The sequence below is a fragment of the Mustela nigripes genome, chromosome 1 (assembly GCF_022355385.1).
Source record: "Mustela nigripes isolate SB6536 chromosome 1, MUSNIG.SB6536, whole genome shotgun sequence".
Classification (NCBI taxonomy): domain Eukaryota; kingdom Metazoa; phylum Chordata; class Mammalia; order Carnivora; family Mustelidae; genus Mustela; species Mustela nigripes.
In genome coordinates this window covers 236534196-236548910 of record NC_081557.1, presented here as the reverse complement: position 1 = coordinate 236548910, position 14715 = coordinate 236534196, and the positions used below count along the sequence as shown (strand labels likewise).

Genomic DNA, 14715 nt, shown 5'->3' with positions numbered 1-14715 from the left:
TTCCTACCTTACTTTTTTAATGTGTCACTGATAAAGCTTTCTGAGCTTTATTTTTCCCATAAGTGCTGTGGGTTTTCCTGCATGATTTTGCATAGCATGGTGGGTCTTCGATAAATTCAAAGTCTTTTTTAATTCACTGGTTTCAAGGAGTGAAAACTAATTCAGTTCAGTTTGTCATTTCCAGTAGTTATAGTTAAGCCTTTTTGCCTGCCAGGATCTGTCTTTATACTGCTATCATCTTGATCTGTACAGAATGGGGTGGTGAAACCTTATTTATTGAACACCATTAGGGAACTTCTCATAAAGTTTCATGTCATTCGAAATGTCCCTTAAGTGTCTACACTTGAGCATTATAAACGTGTGAAGGAGAATCTTTCTCAATTTGTATTATGTATGTTGCTGTCCTCTTTGACATAATGAAAAGCAATTAAAATCACAATTTACACTCTTCTGGTTCAAATCACAGCATCTTTATAAATGATAGTTATCATATAGTCAGTTCTGCTAAAAGGTGAGACAGGTGTTTCTAAGACCTACCATGCTATGCAAAATCATGCAGGAAAACCCACAGCACTTATGGGAAAAATAAAGCTCAGAAAGCTTTATCAGTGACACATTAAAAAAGTAAGGTAGGAACTGAATAAAATTGTAACACAGTTTTACACATATTAGGTGGTTAAGAAATAAATAGTACAATCAGTATGACACTTTACCTTGACAAAATCCTGATGTTTTCCTGCAGACTGAGGCCTTCCAAAAGTTGCAGGCTGTGAGTTATTTGCAATGGTGGAAGGAGGGTTCCCTGAAATCAGAAGGGAAGTTGGGACACCCTATGTGGATGGGTTAGCTCTTAGCCCTGGTGGACACTGGGGTTGCCCATAGATGTGGGAGGCATGGGCTTTGAGCATCCCGTGTGTCTTAACGCAGCTGCGTTCTGTCTGGGTGCAATCTTCTGCTATTACCTCGGGTTTCCTGAAATCGTGCATCAGCACGTGCATCAGCAAATGTGAAATTTGAGTGATGCTCGGATTGTTCACTCATATAGCAATCTTGGAACAAACACAAACGTTAGAGTAGAACTGAATGTACCAAGTGGTAAGACGGTGATGTCGAGGGGATGTTCTTCTGGTCTCCATCCCTAACAGAGTGAATACGTGTAGAACACTTCTGAGAAGAATCTGGCGTACAAGTGAGCATCGTGTAAACATAGGCAATCACAATGATGGTAATAATAATGAGTGATGCCTCTCGATGTTTGTGGGATTCTGTTTGTCAGTTATGACCATCTCTTGTAACAGTGCTTCTTGGGTCCCTCTAATTGACCTATTTCTCAAGCTCTTCTGGCTTTTAAATGAGTTTATCAGGCTTAGAATTACATCTAGTGTAAGGCCCAGCATGGGAGAGCCTGGGGGTGGCGGGGGTGTGTCAACTTTCCGTTATAGTTTACCTTTGGCACCTGTTTTATGTACTCAAACTTTGTCATCTCATGAGTTATTACCTATGTATTCATTTGCGAGATTGTTGGGAAGAAACTTCGGTTTCAAGTAAGGATATTATCATACGGAATTTTTGGATTTTTCTCTTTGATTAGAGAAAACAGCTCACTTCTCATCCCACCTGCAATACTGAAGTGTGCTTAAATGAATCCATGAGAAGGGTGTTTACAAGTTGTGGGTGATTCTCTTTAGGTTGTTACTGGTTCATTTCTATTTACAACCATTTCTTTGCATGTGAGATGAGCTCATCTTTGGAAGGTGGAGCAGGCAAGTGTGACTTTAGGAGACCTTCCCTCCCAAGTCGCAATATAATTAGAAGCCCAGATCCTCCCTCAGTTATTTTTTTATGGCTCCCCGAGAAGGACATTTTTACCGTGAATGGTTGCCAAGAAGCCTTTGCTGGATCCTCCTTTAGGGATTTTAATAAGACGATGGATCAAAATACCATCTTGATTTAGCAGGCCTTGTTAGTATTGTTCTGAAAGAAAAGTAGCTAACATGGGTTCATCATTTAGATATTCCATTGAAATCTGTATCTTAATTATGCAGAGAGACCCTGAATAGCAAGGGGGGGTGTCTTGATTTTTAATTTCGGATATGACTTTGGATTTTAACTTTTTGTCTCTGCACAATTTTTAGATATTTGTGCTGCTTGACCTCACTGAGTGATTGCTATTAATTAACAAGACTTTGTGGGAAAAGGGAATTTGCCTTCTGAGCTCTGTACCAAAGACCTGGGGAAAAAGTAAGTAATTTTTTAACTTGCTTTAAAAAAGAAAAAAGTTCTTGTTATTTATACTTCTCTCAGAAAGTTAACAGTGTAGGGTTATAGCTTTTCTACTTTCATTCTTCCCTGGCTTTGTAAGTTTTATATGCTCTTACAGATTTGAAACATGGAGAAGAACTTGAGAGACTTTTTTTTTTTTTTTTAGATTTTATTTATTTATTTGACACAGAGAGGGAAAGATCACAAGTAGGCAGAGAGGCAGGCAGAGGGGGAGGGGGAAGCAGGTTCCCTGCTGAGCAGAGAGCCTGATGTGGGGCTCCATCCCAGGACCCTGAGACCATGACAGCTGAGCTGAAGGCAGAGGCTTAACCCACTGAGCCACCCAGGTGCCCCTTGAGAGACTTTAAAAAAAAAAAAAAAGCCTTCTAAGAGATTAGGATGACGGTCTGTATTGTGGCACATCTTTGGGCTTCATAAACTTCAAGTCTTCAAGATTGTGATAAACCTTTTATCAGGTGGGAAGTAAACAAATTAAATTATAAAGGTGAAGTATTTTACTGGGGCTGGCAGGAAAGCCAATCCAGTTTTCTGAGCCTCAGGTGTTTTAGACTTTTAGATAGGTTCTTTGGTTCTGAAGTTTTAGAATAAGAATGAAATCCATTTGGCTCTGTTCTTGTCTGGAAAAGAAAATAAAATATGTAATCGTTTCTTCAATAAGTCTCTCATGTAGCTTGGTCTTGGAAGACTTGATGTGCCTGTCAGTTTTACTGTTTTATAGCTTTTTGTTGGTACTCTGAGGTATTCTAATTAAGACATTGTGTGAATGGTTTTGCTGTCTTTTTGAAAAAATTGTGTGGGTCTGTAAAGTTGTTTTATTCCCTGATCTTTTTGAAAAGGTAAAATGGGCCTTGAAGATAATAAAGTCAGTCTGCTTTGTTGTAGAATTACGTGGAACTATGAATGGCCCGTAAGAATGTAAGCAGAACAAAACATACACACATACACGTGTACACACACACACACACATCTTTTTTCTGGCATGTTCTGGAAACAGTATCATTGAGCATAGGAACCGTTAGTCCATAAAATTCCTAGGTAGTTTCCTAAACTTTGTATGCCTTGTGGCTTAGGCTTCATCTACATTTCTGACTGTACAAATAAGTAAAAATGTGTCTAAAACAAAACAAGGCAGGAGAGAACTCTGCTCTAGAAGTTCCATAGAAGTATAAATAGTAAGATCAGATTTCATTGTTATATTGTACACACTCTAAATTTGCTTTTAATCAAACTATATAATAATTACAATAAGGTGAGGGTCATGAATTATGAAGCCTTTTTAGGTTAAAAAAGATAATTGTACTGAAAGAATATTACACACACACATGCACATACACAGACTATATAACACCACGAATATAATTTCTGAGGGCTGTCAATATAAATTCATTGAAAGCAAGGACTCTGAATATTTTCCCCAAAGAGTTTTTTAATGTTACAATGAAATATCTGCAGCTGTGAAATACTTCTGCCAGTGGCATTTTGAAAAATGATAGCGATTTATTTAGTTGAATTTTATATTCACATATTAACCTTAACATAAAGGAAATCCTATGTGATATAGTTATTATTCCTCCTTGGAAAGGTGTTTGAAAGAGGATTATGTTGGAAGTCATCATTCTGTCTGCAGAAGTGGAATGAAAAGGGTGAAAGATTAGTTCTGTGGGCTCCAGAATCCAGATATTCGATGTGTAGATTGGAAATATAACTTAGCCCCCCAGAAGGTAAGCTATTGAAACTGCCTTTCAAATAATGTACCATCTCTTTAAAATTTAATACAGTGTCTGATGAGGTATTTTCCTTCCATTGTACCAAAATCTCCCTTTGTGCCACTGTTGTCCAAGTTTTATTTCCATTTTGTAGATGCAAGGTTATCTGTAGGAATTCTGGTCACAATAATAAGCTAAAGACAGCCCTTGTGTTACCAGAGGGACCAGGACAAAAAGATCCTGGCTTCCTAAAACTGATAGTATATTAAGTGAATATTTATACGCACAGAAGGCTGTGAGTAATTTACCTTTAGGTTAAAAAACAAACAAACAAAAAAGACAAGAAGAAGGTTATAATGCATAAGTATTGTCAGGTTTGATTTGGGAGCGAGAAAACGAAAATAAGGAGGCAGGCAAATAGGTTCGAGACCAGCTTTCCTGGAAGCTTCCTTGGGTAAGGTTCCTCTGCTCATGAGGAAGTGCGCTGGGGAAGTGGCACCCGGGGTAGACACAAGCAGGTTTATATTATAGGGTGAGGGTGGGGTGGCAGGACATGATATTTTATGGTGTGGGGTTAGGTATGGTTCGGTTTCTGTTTCCTGCGGAAGCTCTGTTTTCCCCCTGAGATGACGTGTCCTTGGGCGGTCCCTGGATGCGGGAACTGCTTGTGACAGAAAGTCTCCGGGGGAGGTCCCGGGGCGAAGGCGGCAAGATGGAGGATCGGCTGCCATTTTTTTGTCCCCTGGGTCCCCTTACCCCACCGGCCCAACATTCCGATCCTTTTGTCATTGTAGGGCAATGACTCAAGTCTGGCTACTTTCTGCTGAATAAGAGGCGTTTTAGGGGTTTCAGAAGTGGGCAGGCTGGAGCAGGGGTGTAGGAGTTGATTGACGGTCACTCCAGACATTTCATGGACCCTTTCCTGAATGACCCGGAGAATGCAAAGGGGCCACCATTAGTAGTATGCAGAGCATGGTAAATGGGCTTAGGATTGGGAGAAACCACGTAGTTAAGGGGGATTGCCACCATTGGGATGGGGTGGAGCTGCCAGGGGGAAAACAGTTTTGAAGAGACTCTCGGACTTTGGCCAAGGTGTGGGTGTTGGTTTCAGCTACACCTGTCTCATTGATGTAGTAACAGCATTCTTTATTGAGGAACATGCAGGTGCTGCTTTTTTCCGTGGTGAGGAGGTCCAGGGCACGCTGATTTTGTAGGGCCACCTGGGCTACTGAAGTGATCTGACATTGTAGGGATGCCAGGGATTCTGCTGAGGCCTCGATACCCATCTGGAGTCTTTCAGATAGGCCTCTGGTGGGATCTATGGAATGGGTTAAGGCCCCCCTACCTAGCCCTATGGCCACCAGGGATGAGGCCAAGGAGACTCTGATAACAAGAGAGAGGAAGACTGCACGTTTTTGTTTTATAGGGTGATTGGTGAGAAGGAATACCTCTGCCTGACTGTAGATGGTCAGCTGGGGGACTAGGAGATGAGGCCTAGTCCCATCGGAAGACAGGAATTCATAGGAGAGTCTGGGTTGAGTTGAGAGTTTTGGAAAGGGTGCCATTACACCAAAAGAACACGCTGGTAGAAGCGAATTGGTGGGTAGGGTTGGTGAGAGTGGTATTGCAGAGGACCGGGTTAGGGGTTGAGTAGCAGACAGGAAACTGTGGGTTTAGGGGGTCCTGAAGTAAGGGGATGTTCTGGAGGTTAGTCTGAGGTGGTATAGAGGCAGGTATTGATAGGGTATAATTGAAGCGCAGAGGTAGGGGGCCACTACTAAGGGGGGGGGCGATTTAAAGCCACACACATGAAGCAGCTGGAGAGGTTTGTTATACCAGTAATATTGACTAAGTGAGTTCCCCAGCGAATTAAGGCAAGTGAGGAAAAAGGGTCTATTCATATAGGAGAGGGTATTGTAGGTGGTTTTGGAGGGCCTGTTCCTGGTATTGTATTATTTTAGATTGGTCTTGGAGACGTGTAGTTATACGAGTATAGTTTCGGAAAATTTTAAGGGTAGCTGTGGGATAGGAACTAGTAGCATATAGGTATAGTTTTGCTTCTACCCTCTTAGCCCATCTGTTATCCCAGGAATCAGGGATGTTTAGGTAATATGATCGGCGATTATCGGTAAGGCGCCATCTGTTACAGTAATAATCTTGTTTGGAGTTCTCCCATTCAGTTACTGTGTGGTGTGTAACACACCAGTGTTAGGGGCACCCCCCCACTAGTCTGAACCCATGTAGTGCGGCATGTGGGATGAACCTGATCATAAATAAAACAGATGGTTGGATCTGACCACCCCCGAGATAATAAGTTAAAGTTAGAAAATGGCATGGAAATTCTGGCCTGACAGCCTTGGAGTTGGCAATCCACCTGAGAAAGGAGTCGGGTAATTGTAGCACCTTGCTGGGACCAGGTTTCTTATAAGTAAAAGCGCCATTGGAAGGGTTTAGGAGATTGAGGGGTTGTTATGGGTAGGGTCAAGAGAAGGAGGAAGGCGTGATAGGAGTACTTTGGTGGGTCCCAGGGCACGTGCTGTCCAGACATCCTGGGAGGGAGTTTGCTTTAATCTGGAATTATGTGAGGTGTGTTTTGAGAAGGCCGTTGGCCCGCTCAACCTTACCCAATGATTGGGGATGGTAGGGGATGTGAAGTTTTCAGGTGATGTTCAGACTCCCGGAGACCTGTTGGGTGATGCTGGAAGTGGAAGCCGGCCTGTTCCCTGACTGAAAGGTCTGTGGAAGGCCAAATTTGGGGATGATGTGTTTAATGAGTGTAGTGGCCACCACGTCTGCTGTGGTTTTTTTCAGAGCTGTAGGGAAGGCCTCAGTTCATCCTGTAAAGGTATTTACCAGGGTTAGTAGGTAATGAAAAGATTTGTAGTGTGGCATGTTGGGGAAATCAAGTTGCCAGCCCTCGCCAGACTGGTGTCCTCGAAGTAGGAGGTGAGCCTAGGAGGAGCCTAGAGCCATAGTCCTGGCTACAGAGTCGGTCTTGTTGTTACCCCAGGATATAGGATTTTTAGATATCTGGTGTCTGCGACAATGAATGATGGCCACGTTGGCTGGGAGGCTGAGAGCCTTAAGTAATTTTGAGATGAGGGGTCCATTGACTGGGGTTCCCTTGGTTGTAAGGAATCCTTGCTCTTGCCATAGGACAGAATGAGGTGAGCAGAAGTGGTAGGTGAGGGGAAGGGGTGTATGGTGGTCTGGAGCTTATGAAGGATGTCCTGGCCAAGGGGATTATCAGAAAGGAGTGTGAAAAGGGAAACCCATCCAGGCTGCACAAGAGGGGTGGGGTGGCTCGCGGACTGGAGGAGGTACTGTCAATTCCCATTACCGCCACTGGAGAGGGGAAGCTAGTACTCGAGTAGGAAGGCAGAACAGAGTAGGTGGCCCCTGCATCCAACAGGAAGGAGATGGAATTAGCCACTACCTAGAGCATGACCCTGGGCTCAGCATGGGTGAAGGGGGATCCGAGTCTGGGCCCCATCAGTCATCGTCCAGTCCAAGTAGTTGGAAAGCAGGACTTACCGGTTCAGGATTCCCCTGCGTGGAGGTGTTGGGGAGCTTCTGAGGCTGGGGCAGTCAGATTTCCAGTGGCCCATCACTTGGCAGTTGAGGGCATGGTCGGGTTGGTTACTTTGGGTTAGGGCATTGACGGGGCCCAGTGTCCCTTGGCTCTGCATTTGAAGCAGGCCCTCAGAGGGGTGCGATTTGTTCCCCATTTTTGTTGGCTCCTGGAGCCAGCCGGCCGCAGGACTGCCACCAAGCCTTGGGTTTGGAGCTGGACCTTCTGTTGAAGCCTGGCTTGCTGTTTAAGTTCGGCTGCCTCCTCTCGGGGATTGAAGACTTTAAAGGGCATTCTTACCAGGTTGGAGATGGGAGTTTGAGGGCCCTCCTCAGTCTTTTTAAATTTTTTTTGCATATATCTGGTGCAGACTGAGAGATTAAATGAGTGGCCAAGGCGGTGGCCCCCGCCGGAGAGGTAGGGTCAAGGCAAGACGGGTATATTGAGTTAAGGCTTCAGTAAGCCTGTTAAGGAAAATAGTAGGGTTTTCGTCTGGGCCTTGAATAATCTTAGTTTAGTGTAATTAACTGCCTTGTGGGAAGCTGCCCCCATGCCAGCGATAAGGATTGGATTATGCGGTCTTGGCGTCAGCGGCCACCTTGGCCACCTTGGCGTCAGCGGCCATCTTGGCCATTCTGATTGGATCATGCGGTCTTGGCGTCAGCGGCCTACCCTGGGTCTGCTGGAGGAACAGCCTAGCACCGACCGGCATGGTGGCATCGGTCAGACAGACCTGGTCTGCGTGTTCTCGGGCAGCGGCCTGGATACGTTCCCCTTCCTCGGCTGTGAGGGTAGAGGTTTGGACAACATGTAGATCGTGCCAGGATAGGTCATATGCTTGGGCTAGATATTGGAATTCTTTGATATAGTTTCCTGGGTTGGCAGAGTAAGAGCCTAATGGTTTTTCAATTTGGGAAAGGTCCTGGAGCGAGAAGGGTGCATGGACTTGAATGACCCCCACGGCCCCTGCGACCTCCCTTAGAGGTCAGGAGAGGGAAAGGTCCCTCAGGATCCTGTACGAGTGGAGACAGGAGGGGAGGGGTTGGTGGAAGGAAGTGACAGGTGGGGGTCAAGAGTTGGTAACGGAGGAGCAGAGGGTGGAGAAGAGACGGTAGGAGGCCCAGAGTGGGGGGGGCAGCGGCCCCCAAGTCGGTGGACAGGACAAACTCTCAGGGGTTTCTGAGAGAGGGGAAGGGGGAAAGGATTCAGGGGTTTTCGGAGCCATCGGAGCAGGTGGAAGGGAGGGAGGGGGTATACCTGCCAGGAGGACTTGAGAGGTGGAGCTTTGGGAGCAGAGGGAGGGAGGAGGGCGCAGACTCCAGAAAGCCTGCATGTATGGAACCTTAGGCCATTTATTTGCCTTTATGGTGGTAGAGATTGTTCCAGATCAGTGAAGATCAGGAAATTAAAGGTGCCCTCGGGAAGCCATTGAGACTGATTATCCAGTAGTATTTAGGCCATCGTGTAGTAATGGATGAGGCGTCCCCTCTGTAAGTCCTGGGAGAGGCCCAGAGAGGGTTAAGGTCAGTTAGTAAACAGCCCACGGGGATTTAGGATTGGGCAGTTCCCAGGCTTCCTGCCAGGTGGTCCGAAGGTTGGAGGCAGGCGTCCCTGCTTTCAGCCTTGGACTAGGGACTGACGGAGAAGGCTACCGTGGAGATGGGACGTCGTCTCCTGATCCCCAGGCACCACTTGGGAGTCACCTGGTGACTCAGTGGAGTTGTCCTGACGCAGCTGCGATTTCAGGCAGGACCACCCGGATCACGGGTGCGAAATCGGGGGAACTTACCCACGGTGTCAGGGCACTGGGCCTGGGAGAGGTCCTGGTGGCGAGAGGAGGGAGGCCTCCCACTGGAGTGGGGCCTCCATCTGCTCCCGGGTTTCCGCACCAAATGTCAGGTTTGATTCAGCGGCGAGAAAACTACTTTGAAAACTAGAAGGGGGACTTAAATGCATCAGTGATTTCTTTTGGGGCAAGGCAAGCACAGTTGTAGGAAAAATCCAGAACCCGAAACAACCTCCACATTTCTCTTCAGCGTCTTGGCGTCCTTTAATTTTATTTTCGCTCGATTGCATTTGCATTTTATTTAATTATTTAAGGTAGATTTCTGGACGCTTGAGTCTGTAATGTTTATATAGATGCACTTTTTGAAAAATTGGCCATGGATTATTTTAAAAGAAGTAAAAAATAGCTTCTATTTCACTCTTCTACTTAACATGTGCATACGTTTCTTTTTATGTCAGTATGAAAGAGGATTCTATTCTTCAAACTGTTTGGTGTCCTTTTTCCACTTAACTATAAATAATGAATACCCATGCTAATAAATATTTATCTACAGTCGTTTTTTTAGTGAAAGTAAACCAATTGGATCTTCACTCTTTGTTTACTGTGAGGCCGTCTTGGCTTTGCGTTACAAAGGAGAATCTGTACCTGAAATCCAGAGTGTGGGTTTTCCATTTGCAAACAGAGAATAGACTAGGATTCCCCTTCTATTATTTCTATAGTGTTTACTGTAACCAGACATGCTCTGAATAGGAGACTTGTGGGACTAAATGGGTATTCAAAACTCTTAAGTGCCACTGTCTGACAGGTACCTTGTAGAAAGCACTGTGTCTTCTTTGGTCCCTTTGTTCCATTATGAGAGTGTAGGTGATACATTGCTCCCGCTTTGCTCTCTTCATCAATATTTCTGTGCTGAAGGAAGGATTCTACCTACGTATTTCTCCCTCCCAAGAAATTCTCAATTTCTCAGATGAGGGGATGGCTACAAAGGGAAGAACAATTCACAGACTCTGGACTAGAATTTATGGGAGTAAATTATAATCCAAATTAATTGGAGATGCAGAATGTTTCCTAGACCTTTGCATAATTTCTCAATTTTAAGTTCAGTTATTAAATCAACATTTGGCGTGCAACTACTATGTGCCAGCTCCTGTGCCGGGAACTCCTTATTCAGAGAGGACTGAGATATGCCTTTGCTTTCAAGGCACTTAATTTGAGTTTCAAATTCAGATTCAAATAACATTTATTTAGCTTATACCAGGTGACAAGCCATCAGTGGGTGGGGGATACTCTTAGGCAAGGTCTTGGATTATGAAAATCAGTAATGATACTGACCGATTACTTCCAAAATAAATTATAAATAGAATTTTCTAATCTTTCTTCCATTATATTTTCTTAAACTTTTGGTACCTGCAACTACTTGTTAAGTTAAATTAACAGATTGGGCGGGGGGAGAGGTTGGAAGCAGTACTTGATAAACTTCAAGCAATAATTGTAAAAACATAGATATTTTATATATTTGAAAACCTGTGTACCTAGAATGTCATAGTTTCTCCTCCTGGAGTAGTTCTTAGTTTACATGATAAAATTAAATGTACTGAGATTTCATGCATTCTGCCCTCAGAGTGACTTTGGTGCCTGAGCAAGTATGAAAGACATAGTATGGAGCCATTTTGATTTTCCCAGTGATTCTTGGGTTAGGGGTTATTGAAATTTAGGTAGGAAAGTAACTAGCCCACACTCGCTCAGCTGGAAAAATGTTTGAGTTAGGATTCTGTGACCCATCTAACTTCAAAGCCCATGCAATATCCTCCTGACTCATTCAAGGTGGTGGGGAGGTTGGACTCCCAGGGGTTGCTGAGGGAAGGAGTGGTCATTTCAGTGGAGGGATCAGGAAATGTCTTTATTGCATGGAAGAGCTGTCCCTGAGATAAGTCTTGTGGGAAGAATTAAAATATAGGGGGGAAGTGGAAAAAATTATTGGAACTTGTAGTAGGAAAAGCATGTGCCATGGTACAGAGGAATGGAAGTTCATGGCATGTTCCAGAAGTCGCTAGAACTCTACTGTGGCTGGGACGTGGGACATGGTGGGGAGCACAGTTGGCTCCGAGATTTGAAGAACCTCGGTGCTAGAGTGAGGAGGGCCATGTGTATGGCATGCTTGAGGCTTGGGGTTTCTAAAATAAATATAGACATAAAAATTTTAAGGTAGAATAAAGTTCATAATTAGGTAGGAGTTTTACAAAAATATCACCTGGGTGGCAGTGTGGAATATAGATTGAAAAAGGGAAAACAAGACTGGGCCCTAGGGCCACCATGTGAGGTTGTGCAGATTGTTCACTGCACAAGGGACTGTGTGAACAGTGAGTGGTGGGGGGGACCCATAACCATCTGCCACATTACTCACCAGACTCTGTGCTCTTGAGTCTGGGCCTGCCTAGAGAGAGTACCTTTTAAAATTTGCATAATAAAATGTTCTACTTGCCTTTTAATTGCTTATAAAATAATAGGAGAAATTAGACAAAATACCATGTGCCCTAAGACCTAGGAATGTGGAGGTGGACATGGTGGTCTGTTTATTAACTATATGACATTGAGCATGTTCCCCATTCTCAAAATCTATTTCCTCATCTTTAAAAGAGAGTTATAGAGGTGCCTGGTGGCCCAGGCAGCTGAGAGTCTGGCTCTTGATTTTGGCTCAGGTCATGAACTCGGGCCCCACGTCAGGCTCCATGCTGGGCATGGAATCTGCTTGGGATTCTCTTCCTCCCTCCTCTCTCTCTCTCTCTCTCAATAAATAAATAAATAAATAAGATTTGATAAATAAATAAATAAATAGGATCTGGCAGGGTGTTGGATAGACCGAGGGGCATTGGTAAGAGAAGGAACTAGACATGGGATGGAGAACTAGAAGGTCTGGGACTGGATGCCCTGCCAGGAGGTAGCCTGAGAGTATCCTAGGAGCTGTTGTAAGAGTTTTAAGGTTTTGTTTTCCTTAATCCTGTATCAATTCTGAGAGTTAGATGTTATTGTCCCATTTTAAAGATTTTGTAAGTGAGGCTCAGGGAAGTTAAATAACTTGTCGGATGTCATGCAGCTAGGGAGTGGTATGGGTAAGACTTGAACCTGGGTCTACGTGACTCTTATGTTTATGCTCTTAAGGACCGTTTTATGCTTGGAAGTCATCTATTCTGTATGTTCAACTCCCTTAATGCCCTACTTGAATCTCTCTGATAACATTTTCTGATTTTGTCTTTTATTGTTTTTAACTTAAGTTGGGTCATAGTGATATACAAAGTGTTTTGTTTAATTTACTAGATAGGAAGATTCTAAGGACTGGGATCTAGTCTCATTCATTTTTTTTGTTTTGCTTTGTTTTTCATAACTCTTTGCTCAATAAAATATGCATTGATAAGATGAATAATCTCTTGGGAAGCTTGGGTGACTCAGTTGGGTGTCTGACTCTTGATCTCAGCTCAAGTCTTAATCTCAGGTTCCTCAGTTCAAGCCCTGTGTTGGGCTCTGCACTGAGCTTGGAGCCTACTTTAAAAAAAAAAGATGAATACTCTCAAGATTTTTCTGTCTCCTAAAATTCAATAATTTTTATTATATATGTAAAGCTTCAGTTGCAATTATGACTAAGTAGCACTTAAAAAGGAGTCATTGGATTTTAATTTGATATCTAGATTGATTGCTAAAGTTTCAGGAAATTCCTAATTGCCATTTTTATCTGAAAAATAATTTGTGACTTGCTGTCAAAGACCGAGGCCAAGACCAAAATTGCACTTCTCTCGAGTCCTGTTTGGAAGCTTAAAGCCGTGCTATCCGCTTCACAGCTGTGGCTGCTCTAACACTCAAATGTCTTAAATGGTATATATGAGCTCATAAAAAATGTTATGCTGCCATTCATGCAGGTAAGTACCTCCTTTTGCAAAAACCCATGAAACCGTGGTGCTGATGGTCATTCTTACTTGGTCCCAGCTGGATGCAGATAACCAAGAGAAGGGCTTTCCTAGTCAGGGCTGATGATCGGAGGCCCTGGGGTCACACTACCTAGGTTCGCATCCTGCTTTTCTGGTTTATGAACTCCATGGCCCTTGGCAAGAAAGCATCTATAAATGAAGATGGCTAAGTGAGAGGTCCATGGGCCTGGTTCATGGGAATCTAGTGGGAAAAAATCTGCATTCAGATGAGAGCCGCTTTTGCTCAGATATTCTTTTTTTTTTATTTAATTTTTTAATTTTAATTTTAATTTTTTTAAAAGGTTTTATTTATTTATTTGACAGACAGAGATCACAAGTAGGTAGAGAAGCAGGCAGAGAGAGAGAGGAAGGGAAGCAGGCTCCCTGCTGAGCAGGGAGCCCAATGCGGGGCTCGATCCCAGCACCCTGAGATCATGACCTGAGCCGAAGGCAGAGGCTTAACCCACTGAGCCACCCAGGTGCCCCTGCTCAGATATTCTTTAAAGAAGGGCAAAATTGTGAGCTTATGGGATAGAACTGGACATTTCAATATTATCGGCCATGTTTGCCCCAGGATGACCCTTTGCTGTAAGGACTACATCTGCTTTTTTGAACTCTAAGGAGGGGAGTTTAAGTGCTGCTTGTCCTGTATGCCTGAGGAGAGTAGGAAATGATGGCTTTTTCAAAAGAAGGAAAATGGCGCCTGGGTGGCTCAGTCGGTTGGGTGTCTGCCTTCCGCTCAGGTCATGATCCCAGGGTCCTAGAATCGAGCCCCATGTCCCGGGAGCCTCCTTTTCCTTCTCCCTCTGCCTCCTGCTCCCCCTAGTCATGTTTTCTCTCTCTCTCTCTCTCTCTCTCTGTCAAATAAATAAATAGAATCTTCAAAACAAAACAAGACAGGAAAATGGTATTTGAGATCAGCATTGCCTCTGGGCTTTGAAAAGCTCTGGAGTTTCTCTCATCTTCCAGGAGAGGAGCATACGTGAGCTGGGAGAAAGGAAACCAAACCCCAGGGACATTTCCTAGCTTGCCTCTGCCCATTAAGGGAAAAGAGGAAGTCAGGGTCTGTAATGAGGTCTTGGCCTCGGTGGGCTGTGAGTTCAGGTGTGCTGGAAATTGAGCCCTTGGTAGCTTCTTATCTTCTTATTCCCAGGGGCCACTGCTTCCCCTGAGGGGAAGAGAAATGGCAGCATGGGTCTCAAACGTTGCTGGCCGGGAAGGCAGGCAGGCGCCGGTCTCTGTCCCAGAGTTTACGTTCTTTCATCCACGTAAAGTGGCACCAAGACTTGTGACACTATTCTCCTTTGAGGTTTTCTATTTGAGGTAGCTGGAAGAGCAAGCAAGTTGGATAAAAATACCCTTTAGGGGGGAGGAGTCAAGATGGCGGAGAAGTAGCAAGCTGAGACTGCT

At 44.2% G+C, this 14715-nt stretch overlaps 1 protein-coding gene across 10 annotated transcripts in view; it reads left to right on the top strand.

Moving 5' to 3' along the window:
• The window catches only part of APBB2 (amyloid beta precursor protein binding family B member 2), a 377389-nt gene that overhangs the window by 103861 nt on the left and 258813 nt on the right, over positions 1-14715 (top strand). For 6 of the 10 annotated variants that reach the window (XM_059382935.1, XM_059382973.1, XM_059383023.1 and 3 more), the window contains one exon: positions 2136-2241. The exons of the other annotated variants lie outside the window; for them this stretch is intronic. The gene's annotated coding sequence lies outside the window, so the exon portion shown is untranslated. The remainder of the gene's footprint in view (positions 1-2135; positions 2242-14715) is intronic. 10 annotated transcript variants of the gene reach the window in all.